Here is a 12,425-nt window from a genome sequence, read left to right as displayed (position 1 = left end):
AGACTTCAAACAACAGCGATTTTGCGTGTTGGCTATTCTCCGTTGCTCATTTTATATATTTGTGGGGTCTTCGTTTTTGGACTTCGGTTACACTCGCATACCGGTCTGGGTGTGTGGAAAACGAAGACCCTACCGTAATTCACAACAGATAGCATATCCCTTTTTTTAAATAACATGAATGATTTGTTCTGTTATTTTCTCTGGTTGGTAGGTTATTATTATTATTTCTTTGGCCGGGAAGGGGGGGGGGGAGGGGGGGGGGGCGCTTCTTTCGTTTTCCGGGTCTTCGGTAACTTCGTTTTCCGCACACCCAAATCGCTTATTGCGTGTGTGAAACGATATACATCGTCTAGACGGATAATGCATCGCCCACCGGCCTTATACAGGACGAATTGAAAGCGAACTAAAAGGCGCAGGTAAATGATCTACCCAAAGTCGGCCAGACGCATCATGCTTCTTTTTTATTAAAAACGGCCATTCTTGCAAATGTTTATGAAGAGAGACAAATCACGAAACAGGTCAGATAAATTCCTCAAACGTTCGGTTTTAAACTGACAATCCTCGGGCCTACGGTTCACGGGATGAACATGGCTTAAACCCCCTTTCGTGTTTACGTTACAATGGTAGCAACATGAGTCACGTGGTGCAATTTCTCAGCATGGAGCCCAAGTATAAACCCATATTTAAGACCCGTCAATAAGCTATCCCGGCGTTTTAATGTTTCTCGTTTGTTCATTTCGCAAACCTTCAATGGCGTCCAAAGTGGTGTTAAAAAGGCATTTATCACTCGCTAAGTGTGTCCCTATACAAGGTCTATAAAACTGCACTAAGACACGTTTCAATTAAGCAAATTCTCACGAATTTCAGTCAGTCAAAATTGCTCGAATCGAGCGAAAGATGGATTCACTGTTGTTTCGCGCTGTCTTTGTGTATTTTCGTGCTATCGGCTGCGGATGTGTTTGGTGAGGGAGCCTGATCCACCTAGTGATTTGAATTTTGTGCCCCCCGGGGGAACTAGAGGTTGGTTAAAATTTGTCAACTTCATTCTTTAGTCGTAGTTTATTTGGGTGAGCGAACAACTGATCATGAACCCGCTGGTAACTGAGCGCGGACAAAATTGTTCAGAAGCAAGATGGCCAAGATGCGTCTCCATATGAATACAAGGTCTGTTCAAAACAGTGGAGAGGGAAAAGCTCCTAGCTATTTATTGATTACGTTGTCAGGCGTTGTGGCACATTTTGCTGGCTAAAATAAAGAATTTGGACATATGTTTGGCCATTTGATTTCTGTAAATGTAATGGATAAGGAGCCCATACTACCAGACACTGAAAGAAATCACGGCGATCTTTTCAGGGCTACAAATTGAATCATGTTGATTCAACGAAGAATTTGTAACATTTTTCAACATTCTCAGCTTAGAGGAAGATTCTACAAATTTTATTAAAAATTAGAACCTGATTCACAGTTTCCAAAAACAAAAAAAAAAAACAACAACAACAACAAAATACCCCAGAACCTCTTGGGTCCCATGGCCTGCTTCGAACGAAGGAGACGCTTCCTAATTGAGTGGTTGGGTTATATGTGTGCTTGTGGGTTGCCTATGCATGTTCTAAGCGCGAGAAATCGAAAAAAAAGAGTTGGTTGTCGGTTCCAAATCTACGTCAAAATAGCATCGAGCATGCCGATGAACCATCCGCAAAATTTCGGGATAATCGGAGGCAATTACTCAATCATTGGCCAGTTTTTATCGAAATCGGTTGAAATGACATCATTCTCTGATTTGCCGAAGATCACCTTCGAGCGAGACGTAAATGGCGCCCATGCAGGAAGGTGAAAAACAGGGACTTTTTAGTCAAAATCGGGGGAAAAATTACGCAGAGAACTTCTTTAGAGCCAAGCGAAAACATCTGGATGGCTTTTATGGCGATTTTTACGTGAAGGATATTCTTGTCAAATAAAGCTTAGCGTCTCACTTGTTGTTTTATCATATTAGTATTCCACGTTGAGTGGTCAAACCTTCGGTCGGAAATGTGTTTTCCACTCTCAAAATTACTTTGAGAGCCTTAATTTTGCGTAGAATAAGCTTTTAGAATGATGTTCTTGTTTTGCGAGAGGATACTTTGCAACTCGGAAGAATTTAGGGTGCGTTTTTCGGAAAATCCACAAACGGATTTGTGATCTCAGATCAATGGATTTCTGCGGTGCCAAAAAAACGCAAAATCCGAAGAAGGATTATTTGCCATGTCAACGCAAACAAACAGACAAACCCAGAATTGTGCGCAACTAAAAAAAAAAGAAAAACTAGACGCTCCATGAACGTACACTGGGTTGCCTGTGGTACCTGCTACTCAAAAACAGAAGGGAGTGAGTTGGGTGGTATTGAACTGCAGCGTTCCAGTCAATTTTTTCAAGTCGGGGGGTCATTAAGACCATTTAAGGGCTCACGCAGAAGTCGTGCCAGCAGTGGCCCCTTTGGCTCACACGTTCATACCACGAAAAAGATCTTTTTCGGAGGTTAAAAACCTGGCTACCGGCCTATTAATCATTTTGTCAGTGAAAGAAAAAATCCCTGTCAGCTTTAGAAAAAAAAGGCACGCATTGCGTACGTGTGGTAGTGCAGTAACACAGCGCTTTGTTCCATATTTTCAACTGAGCTGCGTTTTGTCTTCCAGGAGATTCAAGTTGTCTTTGCGTAATATGTAGCTCTAATAGTACACGATATTGTTTTGGCATTGTATATCATTGTAGTGCCATGGTAGATGTCTTAGATAAATAGCCCCCTAAGAAGACATGTGGTTACTAGCGAAGTACTAAACCCAGAAAGAATGAAGAAAATAAAAGAGAATCGATAAACATTGGCTTCTAGGCTGACATGTTACAATTGATCATTTTCAAGTTCCCCAACAACTTCTTTTCACAACAAGTTTAAGCGTCCACTCTTGAGTTTCTGACAGATTTGTAATACAAAAGCTCGCTGAAATTAATCCCTGTCCGGCGTGGTTAGTATTTGGATGGGTGACCAATAAATATACCACTTTGTAACAGAAGCATAGGACCAAAAATGCGAACTAAGCAAGGTACAGATTTTGTTAGACTGCTTTATGCAAAACAAATATTGATGCAAAAGTAAATAAATATTGATACACAGTTTGAGAAGAAGGAAGTTTTCAGGAATGTCGATCGAGAATAAAATATTTTGCCAACAGCAACAAAATTTACGACATGAAAATAACATTAATTTTCAGACTTTCTGAATGAAATGAGCTTATATTTGAAACGCGGGTTATAGATGAATCCCTTTGGAGCCACCAAATAGGTGTTATAAGTGTCTGTAAAACAGGCAATTGCTTAAATAAGTAGCCCATATGAGCGAACAACAGCCCTATATTACCGCTAATGAGACTCCGGATCCTGCGGAGCCCGATGACCAATCACAAGAAACTAACTTGAAGTCTTAGCGTCACCTAACCTAAATTGTCTTTGTCTTTTTACAGACAAGGTACATGTAGTATAAAAATAGATTATACATGGGCTCCTAGTCTATAAAAAGACTTTGGCTCAGTATGGGAGTTGTTCGCTCCTAGTCACGGACTCCTGCTTAAATTTTCCAGATAAGTGCAAGGATGACTTCTTCCTTTCGTCTGAAGATTTTTCTGCTTGTAAAACCTATTGAATTTACAACTGAAAAATGAGGGGTGGTCCACAGGGATGGTCAATGGATCGGGTCCATGAAGGGGTGCATGGACCGGGTCCACTGGGGTGGTCCATGGACCTGGGGTCCATGTTTTGTATACGTCCGCTGCTTACAGTGCACTAACCGAAAAAATCTTCCCGTATCACATTTCAACCTACGTATGCAAATTTGTTAAGCTCGAAAATTACACAACATGATTAATTCACAAAGGCTAGAAATCTCCCAAAAACCTTTTCAAGCGAAAAATTTATTGAGGCCAAAAACCTTTTTACCACAATTGCTTGTAATCTCGCAATCTGATTGGCTAATTTTCCGTTGTCGATACGAGTCTAGACAACGCTGTACGCGTCATGCTCGCGTCAATTTGTCACTCAATGTAATAGCCAATCAGGAACGCCCAATTTGGGAAATAAACCAATCATATTGCGAGAAAATTATATACAACGCTTGCTCTTTCTTCGTGTCATGATTTTGGTCACGCTCTGAAATAAAACTTTCTTTGGTGTTGAATATTGTGGTAAAAAACATATCGAAAGTGGTTCAGCGTTTTCTGTGCACTTATCGACAACGATATTCGTCATCACAGTGGTCAAAATTTGTTGTGGACTCACGAGGCGGGAATTTCGACCTCTGTGATGACGAATATCGTTGTCGATAAGAGTACAGACGACGCTGAACCACTTTCGGTTTGTTAAACTTGCTATTAGAGGCAAAAACACTTCCCCATTTCATTGCGTGCGTGAAAACAAGAGACCTAATTGTTACTGGAAGACTGTGCAGAGTTGAGTTCAAATAAATATAAATAGCCAGATAATCGACTTATGATACCTTCTCTGTCTTTGGTAAACTCATAAGTTACCAGATAATTTTCCATTTGGTTTCAGTGTTGTACATAACACCACACTTGGTAAAATATTAGAAATACAGCTCACTTTGATATTCTATGTAAGGAGAAATGTCGACTCGGAAAAATATCCGAGTCCCAGATGGGATTGGAACCCACGAACCTCCGTGATCTAGTCGGATGCTCTAACCACTGAGCTACTGGAGACTCTATGGTGAGCAAGGGTCAATTTGTGGGTCTCGACTGGAACCGCATCGCGCGCCTACACAGCCAAGTATTGACTAGCATATTTGAAACTCACTAACAGCATCGTGGGTTCAAATCCCATCTGGGACTCCGATATTTTTCCGAGTCTACATTTCTCCTTACATTGAATATCATTGTTGTTGTTTCATCTTTAACACACTCACTTTGGAGGTTGGTTGGCTGCATCTTGATATGCATTAATGTGACAGCACGATGCTGTTAGTGAGTTTCAAATATGCTAGTCAATACTTGGCTGTGTAGCCGCGCGATGCGGTTCCAGTCGAGACCCACAAATTGACCCTTGCTCACCATAGAGTCTCCAGTTGCTCAGTGGTTAGAGCATCCGACTAGATCACGGAGGGTCGTGGGTTCAAATCCCATCTGGGACTCGGATTGAATATCATCATTGAATATCATTGTTGTTGTTTCATCTTTAACACAGCTCACTTTGATCTGCTTTGATTACGGCTCGGTTGGCGAAAGATTGTTGCCGAAGTCCATTACTCGTCGCTTTTAAGATTCCAGATGTTTATTTTTCACCGCTAATTTCCAATTGACGTTCCAAATTCTTGAGCTCCGTAAGGGTATCCGAAGATCTCACAAAAGCCTTTTCCAGCGTAAAACTTATTAAGACAAACAACATATTTGCCGCTAGAGGCAAAACCCTTTTCTGTTTCAATTGCGTGCGTACAAACAAGAAACAATCCGTGTCACAAACCATACAGTATGCGAATAAATAAATGTCTCACTATACGGACTACTGGAAATTTAGCTTTGTACAGTTGCCAAACATTACAGTGATTTCCTTCTAGCATCACTGAACTCGTTGTGGCTTGAAACAATGTTCAAGCAGACCGAGCCAACTACTAAAGCAGAAGACTTGACGCGACAACGAGGCCCTGGCTTTTGAAAATTCAACAATTCAACGGTGCCTACTATTGTTATTGCGCATACGTTCTTCGCATCTCCAGATACTCGGGTTTCCTACTGGTGATGCTTACTAATACCGGGATAATATTCTGCGGTTTAAAACTATCCGAAGAAAGTAGATCTTAGTAAGTACTCGTGGTATCCAAAAAGAAAATTGGGGGTAACCATGCATTTTTGAAAGATAATTAAGCTTCAATTTGAGAAAGAACGCCATACATCGCTTCGTATTTTAAAGCTTCTAACATATGTTATTCATCAATTATTTTTGAAAAATGCATGGTTACGCCCAATTTTCTTTTTGGATTTCAATAACAATTGTTAAGATCTACATTTCCTGCATTATCATAAGCCGGGGAAAAAAAACCTTTCAATTAGTAAGCACCGTCCTTTATTCTAGAGGATGAGGATTACTTTAGCAAACTGCAGCAGAAAAATCCGCTGAGCTGGAAGACTTAAGGTTGAAATGAAATGGAATTAAAATGGGATCCGTACCTTTCGATACAATATTAAGAAGCTGATTAAGGCGAAGAAAAAATAAAACAAAGAACATTCTCCAAAACAAAGCTAATGAATTGCTCTAGACGAATAAATCGTTGATTACGTGTTTGAGTAAATTCATATGATTTTTAATTTAACAGCCAAAGCTGATGTCAATTTTTCGAATTACCTTGCACTGCAATAGATCTTAGGAACCTTTCTTTTCTTCAAATCGTTGACAGAAACCCGATCATTGAACAATCACTAATGAACTAAGGGCGGCAGGTCTATTTCGCAGATGACTGAGTGAGAAATAGCCCATTTTCGTTGTAGTAAAATTCAGTCCTAAACAACTGAAAGGCATCAGCTCGATACTCTAGCGAATAAACTCATATAAATCCTTATATTTATTCCCCAGAACCTCGAGATGATGCCTTTTCACGGTTTCCGACTGAATTTTGATATTTCCCGCACGAATTATAACGTCGCTTCCGATTGGCTTATATATAAATGGTGAGATTCACTACTGTTAGCAATACCGTGATCAGGAGTCTCCCTTTGTTTTTCATTTAGAAGAGGACGGAGGCTGGAGGACCAGAAGCTCGGCCGATGGATCGTCTGCGCTCGCTCAGAGAAGCTCAGGCTGGCCCGCCGAACGGAAGAGGATTAGGGAAAATGATCAACTCGGAAGAAAGGCTGATGAAGTAAAACGCAAGAGTTCTTTCCAGTTTCGCTCTAATGGCATTGTAACAATTGTGGATGAAAATAAAACATAATAACCTCTACTGCTTTTTTTCTTCTTTTTTCACTAAGACGCGAGCTGGTGATAGGCATGGGCCTGCGATTCCTCAGATGACATCACGAACTGTTTTACATTCCAGTTTGAACAACTCATTCTCGACACCGCTATTACGATAATCATATAGAGCGTTTTCACATGACGTCACGGCGGCCATGTTGGTGCTTCAAAACAAGGAAAGGCGGCCATGATGGTGTACATACCAAACTAATCCTCCAGGAATTGAACTCTATTTTTACGCATATACTTTCCTTTGTTTCAGTAATCCAATATGGCTGCTGGTCACGTGAGTGAAAACGCTCTATAATAGTATCAACCGGCTTTGAATATACGATTTTCATTATTTCATGACACTGACAGTTGGAAAGAAACTCTGGGAATTGAACATTTTGCTTTTAAAATTCAACCCAGATATCCGGACTCGAGACTCGAACCTACGATTATTAGCTTACCTGTCATCGCTCCTAACCACTAAAACACCAAGTCGCCGCTTGCTTCGACTTCATTTGTGGTAAGACCGGGCTGTAAACGTGCGCTAACACTCGCTAACAAATTATTTTACACAGCTAACGAGAAAGGTCAAACCACACTTAAAACAAAGCTAACCATTTTGAAATCAGCTCTTAGGCCAAGAGCCATAATGCGCTTAGGCTTAATCATTGAATTATAGTGGTCCTATTCGAGATGCCAGGCAACAAATAACAAATATTAAGAAACTTTGTACCTTGCTCATCGTGGTCTAGTAAATTGAAGCTGTTCCTACAGTCGAAGCTCCTTGTTCAAATCCTGTCCAGGGGCAACCTTTTCTTTTTTTTTTTCTTTTTATCTACTACCACAAGTCCTGGGACTTAGACCAGTGTATATAGCATGTAATTATAAATATCATAAAATTCAACGCTAGGTGATATTATGTGATTATCGTGATTCCACTCTTGAGAACATGTTGGTTTGAAACTCAATTGTGACGTCATCTCAGAAACAGGCCTACGCTTCTCACTGGCTCGGCCGATAGACAATCGACGACTTTTCCATTAAGTTTTATGGCCCAATAGAAGTGGAATTTCAAGGCAAAAACGGTAAAACCTTCTTTTTTTGCAATTGGTGAATAGATTTATCTTAGCAAAGAAAATAATTTGAGGCTAGGTGCACTTTAATAGTAAGAATAGCATCATGAAGCGAGTCAGTGGAGCTGGAAGTTTCACATTCAGCTATGACGACTGTAAAGCCCGCCGCACACAGTGAGGAAAGACCTGAGCAAACTGCCTCGCGAGGCGATTTGCTCAGCCATTTCCTCACGTGTGCGAGGACATTTTGGTGAGAAATTCACCTCGCGAGGCCGTCAGGATAAAATCAAACATGTTTGATATTTTTGGCCTCGCGAGGCAAATTCCTCACCGTGTGTGGCCATCGTGAGAATCAAGCATCCAATAAAATACATGGCATTCTCACGTGACTTCAGTGGTTCAAGATGGCGTCGGAGGAAGAAAATTCGACGCCACTGATGCCACGTGAGAATGCCATGTATTTTATTGGATGCTTGCTTGACCGAGCTCAGCTCGATTCTCACGATGGCCGCACACAGGAGAGGAATTTGCCTCGCGAGGCCAAATATCAAACATGTTTGATTTTATCCTCACGGCCTCGCAAGGCGAATTTCTCCCCAAAATTCCCACGCACAAGTGGGGAAACGGCTGAGCAAACCGCCTCGCAAGGCAGTTTGCTCAGCTCTTTCCTCACTGTTTGCGGCGGGCTTTAAGATGAATTCCACTGGTAACGGACGTTTCCACTTTTATTTGTATCCTCACAACAAACGGGACCAGAAACAAACAACAAGGTAGTGTTTAGCTTCGTTACTTCGAGTGTATTTGAGACATTAGCAACTATGCAAAAAAAAAAAAAACAGAAACAAACAAAAACAACAAAACAAAGCAAATGACATGACTGAAAATGCGGGAGGAAGAAACAGGGCACCCAGCCGCAAGAAGGATCCACCTAACTTTCAGGCATTGCACGATGAAATATATGATACAAATGGTATCCAGGCGTATCAAGAAAAGCTGATCACATTTAAAGCCTATAGCTTTTGTTTGGCTTTGCAAATATTGCCTCCAAAATATTGCTCGAAAACATGCAAACGTCCTTCCCAGGGACCCGTACCGCTCTCCACTATATCATGTGGAAACGCAATTTTACACTCCCCTCTCCCCTGAAACAGCTTGCCTCACTCGTCGATAATCTCCGGATGGCAAGGAATCGACTTCGTCAACTTCCGACAAAATTCCCTTGCCGTGGCTGCAAACAACAGGGTATTGTGCGTAGGTGTGATATGGAATTTGATCTGGAAAAATAGGACATTCCTTGGAGACGAGTAGCATTGTTCTAAATATTAAGATAAATGTTAGACAAAATCGCTAAATGATACACATTAAGAAAAAGATATATACGCCCAGGATGAATAATTTGCGAAAGACCCATGAGGTCGAGTTCTTAATGCTAATTTTAAAAACCTTGAAACTTTGGATAGTTCTGTATGAGTCGGGTATGGAGGTAATTACACGGTTTATGAGCAACATAATGCGACCATTTCAACTCCGGTTGAAATATTGGGCTTTGGAACTGCTTCAGGATTTCATTTCCTCTCAGTTCGTACTTTGTATTTCTATTAAAACCTATTAGCTCTTTAACAATTTTAGGAGCATACTCGCAGTTAGCTCTTTAAGTGCTAACTCAAGATGTATCCAGGCAAAATACCAAATTTCCTTCTAGTTAAGCTTTAGTCAAAACGTTATGATGCAATGTTCATATAGCACCGACTAATTGACATGACATTTGTCAATCTGAAATCCCGACGATGAGCTTCGATTTCCACTACATTATATCGTTCAAGTAAAGCTATATAGGATCCTCGCAGTTATGAAAGCAATTTTTGCAAATTTGGAACATTTTATATTTGTTATGAACTCGCGCATTCTTTTCCAACTCCTTGATAATGGCGTGATGAGGTCGCCGAAACGTAGGGAGTCTAACATTTGACAACAACAACAGAGACTTTATTTTAACAATAGTGAAAAAGGCCTTTGTAGCCCGCAGTTAGCAGAGCTATTCTAGGCGGGCTACTAAAACTGACACTATAATTAATAAGCTCTCTCACACACACACACATTAAATAAATAAGTAAACAAGTAAATAAAAATAAATAATAAACAATAAAATAAACAATAAATAAACAATAAAATTTTATCGATAGCTTTTACATGCCTATGCGTAGAGAAGCCAGAAGAATTCAGGACTTCAACGGGGTTTGAACCTGTGACCTCGCGATATCGGTGCGACGCTCTAACCAACTGAACTATGAAGCCAATGCAGTTGGGAGCTGGTCATTTGTGGGTTCTAATGTTCCCGTGAGGAATGAATCAACAATGATTAAGAAATAGAAAACATGTACCGTGTTTCTGTCGAGTTATAGAAACACGAGTGAAAGTTTAGGAGAACGAGAAATGCTGTGGGAACACGAGCCACAGGCGAGTGTTTCCACAGCTTTTTCGAGTTCTCCCAAACTTTCATGATTGTTTCTATAACTCGATAGAAACACGGAGTACATGTTTTCTATTTCTTTTAGAAAACAACACCACGAAAAAAAAAAAACCTCCGGACATGGCGTCAGAGTGTCGTACCAAACGAGTCATCCCGGGATATCGGCCCGTGCGATCGCTTTTGGACGCAGTTGGCCCTTTGCTGCTTTCAGCTACCGACCTTCTTCCCGGTACAGCAGTGAGGGAGAGAAATGCCAACCCCTAAACCATATGAGACAGATCCCTTACTTACTCACAGCACAGTTCCGCCCCTGTCAATTTAAGGTAGTGTTTCGATCGCTTTAATACTCGTCGAAACAGTCAACGTATTTCTTATATGGATTACAAATTGTACGCACGCGCCTTGCTAAAGGTAACATAAATTGATGTCATCTCGAATTTCAGAGTAACTACAAGAGCTAATATCTTCGAAACATTAGCAACCTCACAGTGGTTTCTCTCTCGGGAAGCGTAGGAGAAACTAACTACTCGCAGGGTAAAAATGTATTGGCTTGTGGTCACTTCGTCCTTATATCTCAAATTTGGTCTTTTCACGTAGTTGTCAACACGAGAGCGGCAAAGAATCGTATCCGGGGTGAAAATGGAAATTTGTTAGAGCGTAAGCTGTTAAGTTATTGCTCTTCCTTTTCACACGGTTAACAAAGAGGAGAGGCAACGCCACCAGAGTTCTGAACACGCTTAAGTGTTTTTGTATAAAAGTGAATTTCACGCATCTGTTGGACAAGGCAGATCTATGGAAAGCCACAACTTTCTTACGTAACCTTTTTTTTTGGTCTTGAAGTTTTGGGAGTTTTGTCATGTGTACTGTGGCATCATTATGAGGTGTGGCTTTGTCATTGTGTGGTATGGTTTTGTCATTATGTGGCGAGGTTTTGTCAGCACCTAACGAGGTTTGATGATAACGTGTTGTGTTTCCATCACAATGAGTTGAGGTCTTCTTTTGACGTGCTGTGTTAATAATCACATACAGGGAGAAACTCGACTAACCACATAAAATGTAAACACAGCACGTTAAAAGAAGACCTCAACCGGACATCATGATTGAAACACAACTTGTAACCATCAAACCTGGTCACATAATGACAAAACCACACAACAAGACAAAACTTCAAGACCAAACTGAATGAAGATTACATAAGAAAGTTATAGCCTTCCATACAGATTCGTCTTGAAAGATGTACCAAATAACACAATTTATAAATACGAAATACGTTTTATTTCATTCAGCAAATTTACAAAAATGTCGAGAAGCTTTAACTTTTATTCGTTAACTCGTACGAGTAAGAAATTTGTGTAAGAAACGCAAATGAAGGCAAAAGGTAACAACTTCGGTTCCATGCTTCCTAGGTCAAAGTAAAACCAAGATGGCGTCGGCCTGGCCGGCCATTTTGAAAAACCGCCCTTGCATATCTTGCCTTCCTTGCGTTTGCGTTCGTTTGCGTTATCGGTGTAAACGTCGCTTGTGTTTGAATTTGCGGTGCACGTGTAAACGGGGCCTTAATTCGCCACGATTATTTTTTCGGAAACACCAGCTTTCCTTCAATTTACCTTTATTACTTGGCGGTCATTTTCGAGTCCGTGGGGAATAAAGGCTTTGTCTTTGCATTGTCTTTATATGTCTATGCCAGGCAACAAATAACAAATATTAAGAAACTTTGTACCTTGCTCATCGTGGTCTAGTAAATAGAAGCTGTTCCTACAGTCGAAGCTCCTTGTTCAAATCCTGTCCAGGGGCAACCTTTTCTTTTTTTTTTTCTTTTTATCTACTACCACAAGTCCTGGGACTTAGACCAGTGTATATAGCATGTAATTATAAATATCATAAAATTCAACGCTAGGTGA

This window comes from Montipora foliosa, chromosome 3, assembly GCF_036669935.1.
Source record: "Montipora foliosa isolate CH-2021 chromosome 3, ASM3666993v2, whole genome shotgun sequence".
NCBI lineage: Eukaryota > Metazoa > Cnidaria > Anthozoa > Scleractinia > Acroporidae > Montipora > Montipora foliosa.
The sequence above is the reverse complement of the archived record's forward strand: the minus strand, read 5'-3'. Positions refer to the sequence as shown.